Here is a 13,326-nt window from a genome sequence, read left to right on the forward strand (position 1 = left end):
CAGGATGATGGGGATTATAAGGATTACAATTCAAGATACGATTTTGAGTGGAAACATAGCCAAACCTTATCAGTTCTCTAACCCACTGGCTTAGCACAGAAGTCATGATACCCGTTCTTCTTTGATATGCTTTGGATTTGTGTCCCCACCCAAATCTCACGTGGAATTGGAGGAGGGGCAGAATTCCCCCTTGTTGTTCTCATGATGGTGAGTTCTCATGAAATCTGATGGTTTAAAAGTGTGTGGTTTAAAAGCCTTCCCCCTTTGCTCACTCTCTTTCCTGCCACCCTGTAAAGAAGGCGCTTGCTTCTCCTTCGCCTTCCACCACGATTGTAAGTTTCCTGAGGCCTTCCAGTCAAGCTTCCTGTTAAGCCTGCAGAACTGTGAGTCAATTCAGCCTCTTCATAAATTATCCGGTCTCAGGTCGCTCTTTATAGCAGTATGAGAGCGGACTAATACATTCCTGCTTTATTCCTTATGCTCATGTGAAAATATACTGCAACTTGCAAGCCCCGAGAGTTAGTAACAATTAAATCAGAAATGCAAACCTCAGGATCATCTACATATTGGAGCCATGTGTGCCGATATTGCTCCAGAGGGACCCTCTGCAGAGGCTGTTGGTCAGTTCCAAACGTCTCAGTCTTTCCATTATATGTCATTATTACCAGAAAATTTAAAAAATGTTTTCAAGTACAGTTCCGCACTTTAGATAGATTTGTTTTTCTCTTCATGTGGTAGAATCACATCTGGACATCAGTTAGATATATTTCATCTAAAAATAGCATTTATCCAATTTACTGTCACTGGAGGAGGTTTTTTTTTTTTAAGGCAGACTGCTTAAAATTCTCTGTAGTCTTTCACGGCTCACTGCCATTTAATATAAAAAAAAAGAAAGCATCAGATTGTATGTACGTGTGCGTGTGTGTATGGAAGCACAATGAAACAATTAGCTTTATAATAGACTGGAAAAAAAAAGGCAACTGCCTTATCATTCCTCTTTTATTCATTTATTTTTTTGAGCTGTCACTGGTTATGTTGTTAAACCCTAAACTCAGAATCAGCGTGAACTCCACCAGATTCTTTTTAGTAATTACTTCAGGGCCACAAAACACGGATTTGGGGATTGTTTTTTCTTTGGTCTGTCTTATTTGAGACTGGATTCTTTTTACTTATTCAGTGTGCCTTCTCAGTGACCCGCTATTTGGGTTTAGAAAGAAAGAAGGAGAGCTGTGTGTGGTGGTTCGTGCCTGAAATCCCAGCACTTTGGGAGGCCAAAGCAGGAGGACCACATGATGGAGTTTGGGCCAGCTACTTGGGAGGCTGAGGCTGGAAGATCACTTGAACCCAGAGGCAGAGGTTACAGTGAGCTGAGATGGAGCCACTGCACTCCAGCCTGGGTGACAGAGCGAGACTACATCTCAAAAAAAAAAAAAAAAAAAAAAAAAACAAAGGGAGACAAATTAAAAGGAGTCAGGAAGAAGAGATAAAGGAAAAAAGAGTAGAGGGTTAAAGCACAGGCTCATGGGAGCCCTTGGAGCAGGTGGCACACATTTAGAAGCCGAAATTGGAATTAAATCTGACTAAAGAAAAATCGGCAAGCTGCTGCTTCTACCTAAGGCGCTGACATGAATCTGAGTTGGCTCTGAAAGGGACAGATTATAAATAAGGAAGCACTTAAGAGTCTATTCCAACTGCACATTTATCAAGGTCCTCATTCGTTCTGGAGACATTTATCTTCAGGGACAGGACTCTGGCCTTCCTTGCCTTGTGGCACTGGGTCTGTCTCCCAGAAGATAACTTTGTCTTTTGAGCTGTGGTGTTTGCCCTTTTTCTCTGAAGGCACATCCTCCCCCAGCTTCCCCCGTGTGATGGGGATGATTTCTGTTCTCAAAGTACCTTTCAAGCAGAGTTAATGGGTCTGACCTGTCATGATTATAATGTATTGCCCCCGGCTTGTCAAAGTGGCGTTCCTGGTCCTCAGTGCAGCCTGGGCTTGGAGACCCTTTCCATACTTTGGGAAAGGATTTACCTGACTCCCTCCACATCCTCTCCCCTTCTCTTTTGTGGCTGGGCGCAGTGATTCACGCCTGTAATCCCAACACTTTGGGAGGCCAAGGCAGGCGGATCATTTGAGGTCAGGAGTTCAAGACCAGCGTGGTCAACATGGTGAAACACAGTCTCTACTAAAAGCACAAAAATTACCTACCTGGGTATGGTGGCAGACGCCTGTAAACCAGCTACTCAGGAGGCTGAGGTGCAAGAATCACTTGAACCCGGGAGGCAGAGGTTGCAGTGAGCTGAGATTGCTCCACTGCACTCCAGCCTTGGTGATGGAGTGAGACTCTGTCTCAAAAAAAAAAAAAAAAAAAAAGTAAAATGGCAGAGAGCTGTTAGGGCTAGAGCCTGAGCCATGATGTGGAACAACAATGGCTGAGTTGTGTAGCAGTTCAATCCAGGACCTTCGTATCATCACTACCAGGCTTTAAACAAGTGTGCTAATATCTGATCTGCCCATGGGGATAAGCTTAAACACACCCACTCAGAAAACTCTCTTCAAATCCATTAACAGAGGGGCCTTTCAATTCCTAAGCATATCCAGCCTGTAAAAGTTTTGCAATATTCAACCCTGAGATTGGACCTGTTGAACCCTTTTCATTTTGTGAACTATTTTTGTAGCTTTTTTTTGACACATCTCAGCACAAATGAAAACAACAATGTTTGAAGAGGAGTCTCTCATTCGACTTCGGTTATTCGCAGCCTTCATTTTTCAGCTTTAAAAATTTAACAGATATGTGAGTGGAATAAAATTAATTTTCACCACCCACAATAGTTCATTAGTGAAATAAGGAAAGTATTTAATGGATTTGTGCTTTTGGTGTGCCTAAAATTATTTCACCATAACAAAAGGTCTTGAAGACTAAGAAAAATCTGATGACAATGAAATTGCCTATGTGAACAGGAATACTGTATAGCAGGAAAACAGAGTCTTAAAATAGCTCATTGTAGAGCTGGAAAAGAGAGGGAGAAATACATAAAGGAAGCACAAAGGTGTTGCATATGAAATGAAAATCTTTTTTTTTTTTAAATACCAACACAGTGCTTGTTCTTTGCTTGTGAAGAGTCCCAGATTTTCACAGTCTTTCATGCTTCCATTTCATTTCTGTGGGGGTGTGACTTGCTTCAGTTAGAATCCTAAGCAAACTCCATTTCTCTGCTTTAAAAGGTAAAACTTCATTCTTCCCAGATGTACAGTAAAGCTTTGTAGGCTTCACGTTTTGAAACCTACTGATTAAGGATTTGACATTTTCTGCGGGAAAAAAAAAGCCCAGTAGGGCAGAAAGACAGCAGGAGGGAAGGTTCAGCAAACAAAATTTCCCCCCACCCTTTTCATAGAGCACCTTCTATATAACATCAGAGGCAGAAGAGACTAGCAGTGATCTCATCCACAGCCTCTCACAAATGAAGAAAACGAAGCACAGAGAGGGTGAATGATTTGTCCAAGGGCACACAGCCAGTTAGTGGCCAAAGAAGACAATCCTGTCCGGGTCTTTCCTGAACTATAGCACCCAAATACCAACTTTTTTCATTTATTTATTTATTTGTTTATTTATTTTGAGACAGGGTCTCACTCTGTTGCCCAGGCTGGAGTGCAGTGGCATGATCTCAGCTCACTGCAACCTCCACCTCCTGGGTTTAAGCAATTCTCCCAAGTAGCTGGGATTACAGGTGCATGCCATCACACCCAGCTAATTTTTGTATTTTTAGTAGAGACAGGTTTTTGCTACATTGGCCAGGCTGGTCTCAAACTCCTGACCTCAAGTGATTTGCCTGCCTTGTCTTCCCAAAGTGCTGGGATTACAGGCATGAGACGCCGTGCCTGACCCTGAACACCAATTCTTGCTTTTTTGTTTGATAAATGCTTGCCAGGGAGGGCTTCAGCATAAATCCATTTCATAGCTACGTCTTTATTAATGCGCTCGTTGAAAGCAATGCATTTTTCTGTGATGTCCTCTAACGCAGCCTTATCAGGAAGAATGCTTCAGTTCCATGCCCTCTGCTCCTCCCGAGCCCAGCTTAGTACAATTTGAAGATGACCTGCAGGTCCCATTGCGAGGCAGCAGGTCGCCCACAGCCTTTGCTTTGTTAGGTCAAAGAATGGGTGAGTCTGGCATGTGGCCCTCCTCAGGGTAGGGAGGCTCTGGAATCTTCTGGGTCCCAGGAGGCTCATTTGTCTAAGTCTTAACTCCTCCTGCTCTTTTTGACTCTGAGAGGAAAATGCAAGAAATGAAACCCAAATTTATTTTTTATTATCTGGTAACATTTTGCCAAAATAACTGTTCTTTGTTTTCCAGTTTTCAAGCTGGTTATGTTTTTATTTTCTTACCTTTAAAAACTAATGTTTTGGGCTGGGCGCAGTGGCTCACACCTGTAATCCCAGCACTTTGGGAGGTCGAGGCGGGTGGATCACGGAGTTGGAGACCAGCCTGGCCAACATGGTGAAAGCTCGTCTCTACTAATAATACAAAAACTAGCTGAGTGTGGTGGCGCATGCCTGTAGTCCCAGCTACTCGGGAGGCTGAGGCAGGAGAATTGCTTGAACCCAGGAGGCGGAGGTTGCGGTGAGCCGAGATTGCACCACTGAACTCCAGCCTGGGCGACAGAGTGAGACTCTGTCTCAAAACAACAACAACAACAGCAACAACAACAACAAAAACAATGTTTTGGCCAGGCACAGTGGCTCATGCCTGTAATCACAGCACTTTGGGAGGCCTAGGTGGGTGGATCACTTGAAGTCAGGAGTTCGAGACCAGCCTGGCCAACATGGTGAAACCCTGTCTGTACTTAAAAAAAAGATACACAAATGAGCTGGGTGTGGTGGTGCGTGCCTGTAATCCCAGCTACTCAGGGGACCGAGACAGGAGAATTGCTCGAACCTGGGAGGTGAAGGTTGCAGTGAGCTGAGATCACCCCATTGCACTCCAGCCTGGGTGACAGGGTGGGACTCCGCCTCAAAAAAACAAACAAAAACAATGTTTTAAGGCTGGGCACAGTGGCTCACGCCTGTAATCCTAGCACCTTAGGAGGCTGAGGTGGGTGAGTCACTTGGGCCCAGGGGTTTGGGACCAGCCTGGGGAATATAATGAGACCTTGTCTCTAGAAAAGCATGCCTGTAGTTCCAGCTACTCAGGAGGCTGAGATGGGAGGATTGCTTGAACCCAGGAGGTGGAGGCTGCAGTGAGCAGTGATGCGCCACTGCTCCCCAGCCTGGGTGACACAGTGAGCGTCTGTCTCCAAAAAAATAAAAAATAAAATAAATAAATAAATAAATAAATAAATAAGTAAATAAAAAATATAAAGAAATAAAAACCAATGTTTTAAATGATAAATAGCTGTCTCCTGAAAGGTCAAGGGAAGGGTTGGTGTGAACTCCGGAATTCAGCGTGCACTCCGCCGTTTCATTCTAGTAATTTAGTGCACAGCTCTGTGCTGGGCACTTGGTATGTGGAGAGTGGGATTAGAACAAAGAAACAAAACCAGATGTGAGGATCCCTATACCCATACCCAAAGAGTTTTTAGCCCCGGGGAAATAAAACAAACATGACAGAAGCAACTAGAAATTATAGGTAGGTTGCTGTTAATAACCATTATGGGCCAGGCGTGGTGGCTCACACCTGTAATCCTAGCACTTTGGGAGGCTGAGGTGGGTGGATCACAAGGTCAGGAAATCAAGACCATCCTGACCAACATGGTGAAACCTTGTCTCTACTAAAATGCAAAAAATTAGCTGGGCATGGTGGCATACGTCTGTAAGCCCAGCTACTCGGGAGGCTGAGGCAGGGGAATTGCTTGAACCAGGGAGGCGGAGGTTGCAGTGAGCCGAGATCACGCCCCTGCACTCCAGCCTGGCGACAGAGCCAGACTCCATCTCAAAAGAAAATAAATAAATAAATAAATAAAATAAAACAAACATTATGGCTGGCCCCAGGGAATCTTATAAAGTGGGTAGTATTTAGTCTCTTCTTTCTGTCTGTGTTTTCCCTCCTTCTGTCATCAAGCAACTCACCCAGATGCAGAGAAGGGTTAACAGGGCTGGAACTAGGGTGAGGCCAGTGAGCTGCACAACTTAAGGGGACTCCAAAAGTTCAGTACTGCAGACCAAAAATATTCAGGAAAAATCCCAACAAGAACAAATAATACAAAGAAGGCCAAGCACAGTGGCTCACGCCTGTAATCCCAACATTTTGGGAGGTTGAGGCAGGCAGATCACCTGAGGTTGGGAGTTCAAGACCAGCCTGGCCAACATGGTGAAACCCCGTCTCTACTAAAAATACAAAAATTAGCCAGGCGTAGTGGCGGGCACCTGTAATATCAGCTACTCAGGAAACTGAGGCAGGAGAATCGATTGAACCTAGGAGGCAGAGGTTGCAGTGAGCTGAGATTGAACCATTGTGCTCTAACCTGGGTGACAAGAGCGAGACTCCATCTGAAAAAAAAATACAAATAAGAAAACAGTACAGTATAGCAACAATTTACATAGCATTTACATCGTATTAGGTACTATAGTGACTAAGGATGATTTAAAGTACATGGGAGGGCGTGCATAGGTTGTATGTGAGTACTACACCATTTTACAGAATGGACTTCAGCATATGTGGATTTTGGTATCCATGAGGGGTCGTGAAACTAATTCCCGCTGGATGCTGAGGGGCAACTGTATAGTCATGTGGAGGGTGTTGCATTTTAGGCCAAGGAAACAGTATGAATGAATTGATGGGGGCTTTATCATATATTTCCTCTTTGAGTATCATCAAGTAGTTTGGTGCTGCCAGAGTTCACGGGAGTGTAATACTTAGAATTTTTATGGTTGCAAGTAACAGGAAATTTGACTCAGAATTGCTTGGTATAAGAGGTTAGCAAACTTTTTCTGTAAAGTGCCAGATAGTACATATTTTATGCTTTGCAGGCCGCAGAGTGGCCAGAGATAGGGGAGTTTTGTTCAGTAATTCAGTGTCAACAAGGACCTTGTGTTCCAGCTCGCCACGCTGTATTTCATAATGTTGGCAGCCAGCATATCTAGGGACTTCAGGGTCTTTTTCTATGTCTGGAGATTAAGATGAACATTTTAATGGAATATTTTAAAAATCTGAGTTAATGCAAAAAAAAAAAAAAACCCACGATGAACAAAATGTCAACATTTTAAATAAAGAGAGGACTCACATTACTAATTTTTTCTTTTGGCCTCGGGTTCCAATATGGCTTGGAATGGCACTGAGAGTCAATGGCCAGAAATACAGTGGAATAAGAGGGGTGTGTGTGTATGTGTGTGTATGTGTGTGTATGTGTGTGTGTGTGTGTGTGTGTGTGTGTGTAGAGGGAAAGAGGTGAACCACAAAGGCAGAATTCTTAATCACAAAAGCTTAGTTCAATCAATTTTACAGGTGAAGAGCTGAGAAATTAAGTGTTTTTCCATGAGTCAATCACAGAGATCTTTTAAAAGATTAAAGCTCAGATCTCTTGACCACAAATCCTGTGGATACTTATAGAGCAGTGGCTTCTAAGACAGAGGAAATTCACATCTCCCCAGAGGAGGCAAGCGCAATGATCTGATCCAAATCAGGGCATATTCTGGGGCCACTCTGCATAGAGATAGAGGTTTCGTTTTGTTTTGTGACAGAATTTCACTCTTGTTGCCCAGGCTGGAGTGCAATGACACAATCTCAGCTCACTGTAACCTCCACCTCCTGGGTTCAAGTGATTCTCCTGCTTCACCTTCCCAAGTAGCTGAGATTACAGGCATGCACCACCATACCCAGCTAATTTTGTATTTTTAGTAGAGAAGGGGTTTCACCATGTTGGCCAGGCTGGTCTTGAACTCCTGACCTCAGGTGATCCACCCACCTCGGCCTCCCAAAGTGCTGGGATTACAGGCGTGAGTCCCTGTGCCCAGCCAAGATAGAGGTTTTAAAACAGTTAAGAGTCCCAGAGCACATGCATGATCTCTTTTTAGATACCGTGCCATTAAGGATTCCAGAAAAATAAAACACGGCCCAGAGATGCGGCCACGGCTTCTTTTCGGATGCCAGCGGTTCCTGTTCCTCCTCGCTTCTTTTCCATCCAAGTTTAGGGGAGCAAAGACTATCCTATGGGCACATGATGGTTCTGAACACAGCAAAAGTTCTGAATAAGGCAAAGGTCAACTGCAGCCTGCTGTTCCAGATCTCACTTTTTCTTTGTCCTCTTACAGGCTTTTGCTAAGCTGTAGGTCCCATGGAGGGTGGGTAACTGGTTTACAAGGTCCAGGGATCTGGGTCATAGGATCAACTTATCTCAGTTTGCTTGGGGCTTTCCTACTTTTAGCACTGAAAATCTCAAGTGCCAGGAAACCCTTCAGTCCCAGGCACACTGTCACAGCTGGTCAGAATCACTGTAGGTGCTTGAACCCAGGAGGAAGAGGTTGCAGTGTGCCGAGATCACACCACTGCACTCCAGCCTGGGCGACAGAGTGAGACTGTCTCAAAAAAAAAAAAAAAAAAAAAAAAAATCACTGTAGAGACCAGCATCCACATTGGGACCTCACTGTGATTTCCAGAGTCATTATGGAGGTGGGGTGCTTGACCTTTTCTCAGGAATAGGATAGAACCCCAGCGTGTGGAGTAAAGGAGTGGATGAACTTGTTTTTCAAGCTGGGGGATAGGAACTTCTGGTAAAACCTGTCCTTCAGCCTCTGATAAGAATCAGAAGCTTTTGACCAGGGTCTGTAGGCTGAAGGCAGTAAGAGTTTATCACTACCCCCATGGCACTGGGGCTGCAGGCCAGAGGTGTCTGGTGAGGACCTTTGGGTGACAGGAAAGCGATGACACTGATAACAGGCAGATTAGAAAATGCTGAGATTCGATCCCTGCCGCCCCTGGAATCAGGGCAGAGGGAATGGGGGCAGAAGCTTTTGTACCCAAACCTACCACCAGGGACAGGGTTTCTAGGACAACACACCCTCCCATGCGGCCAGCCACGGAGCATCTCCCCGCCTCCTGGCTCAGCCTCTCTCCCAAGACAGGGCTGCTGGAGGAAGTGCTAAAGACATGAGATCCTGTCAACACCTGGGAGGTGTGGGGCAGTCCCCCACCTGGATTTTGAGAGGCAGCTGTGGACAGGAAGGCAAGAGAGGGAATGAAAGGTTGGAAAGCCCATCAGAGTTCCCTTTCCCTCTCGGGTGTGTGCACACGTGTGTGCACACACACACGCACATGAACATTTATGTACATTCCACCCTGATTAAAGCATTACGAACTCTTGTGGGAGGAAACAGAAATGTGAAGTCCTGACTGAGTCCATAAGGGAGAGCTTAGTGAGTAAGCGAGCAGGAAAAGGGGTCAAGGTGCCCATTAGTTCCGGCAAATTCCCACAGTTCAGGATCTCCCTGAGCAATTTCCACTGGGCCAGGAGAGTCAGGGTGTTGTGAAGGTACTATTTAACCTCTAGTAATAACTTCCAACATACTGGAGAGAACAAAGACTGGAGAGGTTCCAAAGAGATCACCTGCTACAGAAGGATCTGACAAGGCTATAAGGTTTTGGAATGGGTAGGAGGAAAGGATAGGATTTAGATAGAAGGAGACTGGGGGGCTGTGGAAGAGGAGAGAGTCAAGGGCTCCAAATCAGAGAGCTGGGAAAGTTTCAAGAACAGCCTGCTTTGACATAGATAATAATCTTGATTGCCTTATGGTTACTGATGTATATATCTATTATGTCTAATTCGTCTTCCACCCATCCCCTCCACTTTCAATTTACAAGCTCCACGAAGACAGGGCTGTGTCTTATTCAACTGTGTATCTATGTTAAGTGCTTAGCAGAGTGCCTTTAACATCATACAGGCTGGGTGTGGTGGCTCACACCTATAATCCCTGTGCTCACACCTATAATCCCAGTGCTCACACCTATAAATCCCTGTGCTCACACCTATAATCCCAGTGCTCACACCTATAATCCCAGTGCTCTGGGAGGTCAAGTGGGGAGGATCATTTGAGTTCAGGAGTTCAAGACCAGCCTAGTTAACATAGCGAGACCACATCTTTACAAAAAAAATCTTTTTAATTACCTGGGCATAGTGGCATGTACCTAGATCCCAAGTAGTCCCAGCTACTTGGGAACTGAAGGAGGAGAATTGCTGGAGCCCAGGAGGTTGAGGCTGCAGTGAGTCATGATCATACCTCTGCACTCCAACCTGGCAACAAAGTGAGACTTTGTCTTTGAAAAACAGAACAAAAATCATACATATATATGTATGAATATGTATAAATCATTCACATATGTATACATATATAAATATATATTAAAATATATATACATACATATGTATACATATGTGCAACCTCTGCCTCCTGGGTTCAAGCACCTACAGTGATTCTGACCAGCTGTGACAGTGTGCCTGGGACTGAAGGGTTTCCTGCGACTTGAGATATATACGTGTGTGTGTGTGTGTGTGTGTGTGTGTGTGTATTTTTTTTTTTTTGAGATGGAGTCTCACTCTGTTGCCTAGGCTGGAGTGCAGTGGCGCAATCGCAGCTCACTATAACCTCCGCCTCCTGGGTTCAAGTGATTCTCATGCCTTAGCCTCCCAAGTAGCTGGGATTGCAGGCACGTGCCACCACGCCTGGCTAATTTTTGTGCTTTTAGTAGAGATGGGGTTTCACCATATTGGCCAGGCTGGTCTCGAACTCCTGGTCTCAAGTGATCTACCTGCCTTGGCCTCCCAAAGTGCTGGGATCACAGGTGTGAGCCACCACGCCTGGCCAAAAGTCATATATATTGAAGAAACATTTCTGATAAAAATTGAGGTGGAATTTCAGAACGAGTATATTAAAGTTTAAGACATATATCTTGGGACAAAGAATGTCTACCACAAATGTAAAAATAAACCTGGTGAAACAAACTGACATCCATATCCAAGCCCCTAAAATACAATTATGAATTATTTCTGTCAAAGCTTAAGTATAAAAAGTCACCCAGCCTTTTTCATCAAGATCTTCCTTGAGACCATGGACATCCTGTCAACCAATACAACTTTGTCTTTTTGAAAATAGTCCATAATTCCATGTAAACCAGAATGACCAATTCAGGTAAATCAGAAGGGCTTGGTATTTGCAACCTCTGTGTATTACGCAGGCTGGTTCTATGTCAGGGACAGTCAATGCCTAGCACCGGTGAGCTGCTGACTGCTGGCTGAAGCCATTGTGATGACATGTCATGACTCCTGGGTTAAACATTTCTCTTTGATTCCTATTATCTTACTTCTTTCCCCACCTTCTATTCCTCTTCTATATTTTTCTGTTTGTCTTCCTATATCAAAGAGTCTAATCATTGCCCGTGCATGCACACCCTTCTAGGTGTTTCTGTCTCTTTTCTCTACCACATCCCTCCCCAAGAGTGACAGCTGCTGGTTCCCACTCTTCCTGAGGCCTGATTGCTCGGCTTTTCCTTGGAGTCCACGAAGTTCCTTGGAGTCCACCATCTTCCTCATACTTGAACTTGTCTAAGTAGATTTCTGTTCTTGCAGCCAAAGGTACCCCAAGCCCCTTCCTCCTGGCCTCTGTTGTGGGGTAGGCCTGCCAGTGGCACCCGGAGAAACTGCTCAGCCAGGACGTCAAAGGGCCGACCAACGCCCAGCCTGCATGCTATGAAGCATCAGAATATCTGGAAATGGGTGGACTGCTGGTTGAATTTTCTGTTTTTTAGTGGAATGTTTCAGCATCTTTTGGACAAGCCTCTCGGGCTAGCTTAAGCACCTTGTTAAGACTATTAAATGAATTTTGTGGTGCAAGACAAGGAAGATTCACGTTAATATTGCCACTAAGCCCTACCTATATGGGAGGCTTAGCTGGATATAGGTGATCAGGGATTTCTTTCTCTTTCTTTCTGTTTAAAGAATGACAAACGTTAAAATTGGGAAATAAAGTGGACTTGAGACTTTATCTCCCTAAAAGGAATGGCTGTAGAACAGCAAAACCTTTTTCTATCTCCAGAAGGGAATTGTGGCAAGAGAATAGAAGCTTTACGGGGAATTACTGGTATTATCAAAGGCTTTTCAAAATAGACTTGAAATGAATAGTTGTGTGCTGGTTTTATTACTGCTTTGCGAGTTTACATTTTGTTTTTGTATGGTATTTTTCTGTCCTCTATGAGATGGTTGCTAAGGCATGAGAGCAAATAACCTTTATTGTGTTGAATTTGGGACCGAACGCAATTATCTTATAATTTGGGTTCATAGTGTCATTTTTGACAGTTATATTATGAGCTTTTTGGGGAAAATTGAGCCCACATGCTGTAAGCTGCTGCTTCTTCAGTTGCCCTTCAAGTTACAACATCTCTGCTCCTCTATCCCCCATTCCTCTGTACTTGGGCAGTCTTGGGGCCAGATGCTGCTGGAGGCAAACCAGACGATCCACTGTGGGCACTACCAAGCCACAGCATCGTCTGCTCTGAAGAGGCCCTGTCCCCTGTCATATGTTATTTCCAGGTGACTACATGGACATGGGTCTCAAGGGATGCTGCAAATGGTTATTACTAAAGGTATGTGGCATTGCTCACAACAAAGGGAAGTCATAAGTCAACAGAATTTTTGTACATCGAGCCAATGTTCTTAGTAACCTTTGTGACCATTTCAGAGATGTTTTATCTTCTTTTCTTTTTTTTTTCTTTTTCAGACAGAGCCTCGTTCTGTTGCCCAGGCTGGAGTGTAGTGGCACGATCTTGGCTCACTACAAGCTCCGCCTCCTGGGTTCATGCCATTCTTCTGCCTCAGCCTCCCGAGTAGCTGGGACTACAGGCACCCGCGACCACGCCCAGCTAAGTTTTTGTATTTTTAGTAGAAACAGGATTTCACTGTGTTAGCCAGGATGGTCTCGATCTCCTGACCTCGTGGTCCACCCACCTCGGCCTCCCAAAGTGCTAGGATTACAAGCGTGAGCCACCGAGCCAGCTGTTTTATCTTCATTTCTGACTGGCCTTTCGTTGGCAGCACTACTTACCTAATCTATCCCGCAGCATTCTTGTAAGGGAAGATAATGAGCTATAAATAAATTTTGAAATGCACCATAGGAATACATTGCTTAAAGAAATCCTTCTTTAAATAACAATTATTTTCTCTGTTCCTTCCCATTGCCCTAGTAGAAGTCTGAGTTCCCCCACAGCACACCCTGAGATGAGAGTTTAAGTGCAAATGGTTCACCAGGGAGGTAATGTCAGGAAACACCAAGGGGATGTGAGGAAGTGTACAGGGAAGGGAAGGACATCAATAAGAGATACATCATCAAGTAGGTTACTACTGTGG

General features: G+C 44.5%; 1 long non-coding RNA gene across 1 annotated transcript in view; it reads left to right on the forward strand.

Annotated features, from left to right (window-relative positions):
- Window positions 1-13,082, forward strand: part of LOC139359374 (uncharacterized) — a 33,089-nt gene extending 20,007 nt beyond the window's left edge. The window contains exon 4 of the long non-coding RNA XR_011615287.1: window positions 12,701-13,082. This is a non-coding gene — a long non-coding RNA (uncharacterized lncRNA). The remainder of the gene's footprint in view (window positions 1-12,700) is intronic.
- Window positions 13,083-13,326: the final 244 nt, after the last annotated feature.

Source organism: Macaca nemestrina, chromosome 17 (genome assembly GCF_043159975.1).
Source record: "Macaca nemestrina isolate mMacNem1 chromosome 17, mMacNem.hap1, whole genome shotgun sequence".
Lineage (NCBI taxonomy): Eukaryota > Metazoa > Chordata > Mammalia > Primates > Cercopithecidae > Macaca > Macaca nemestrina.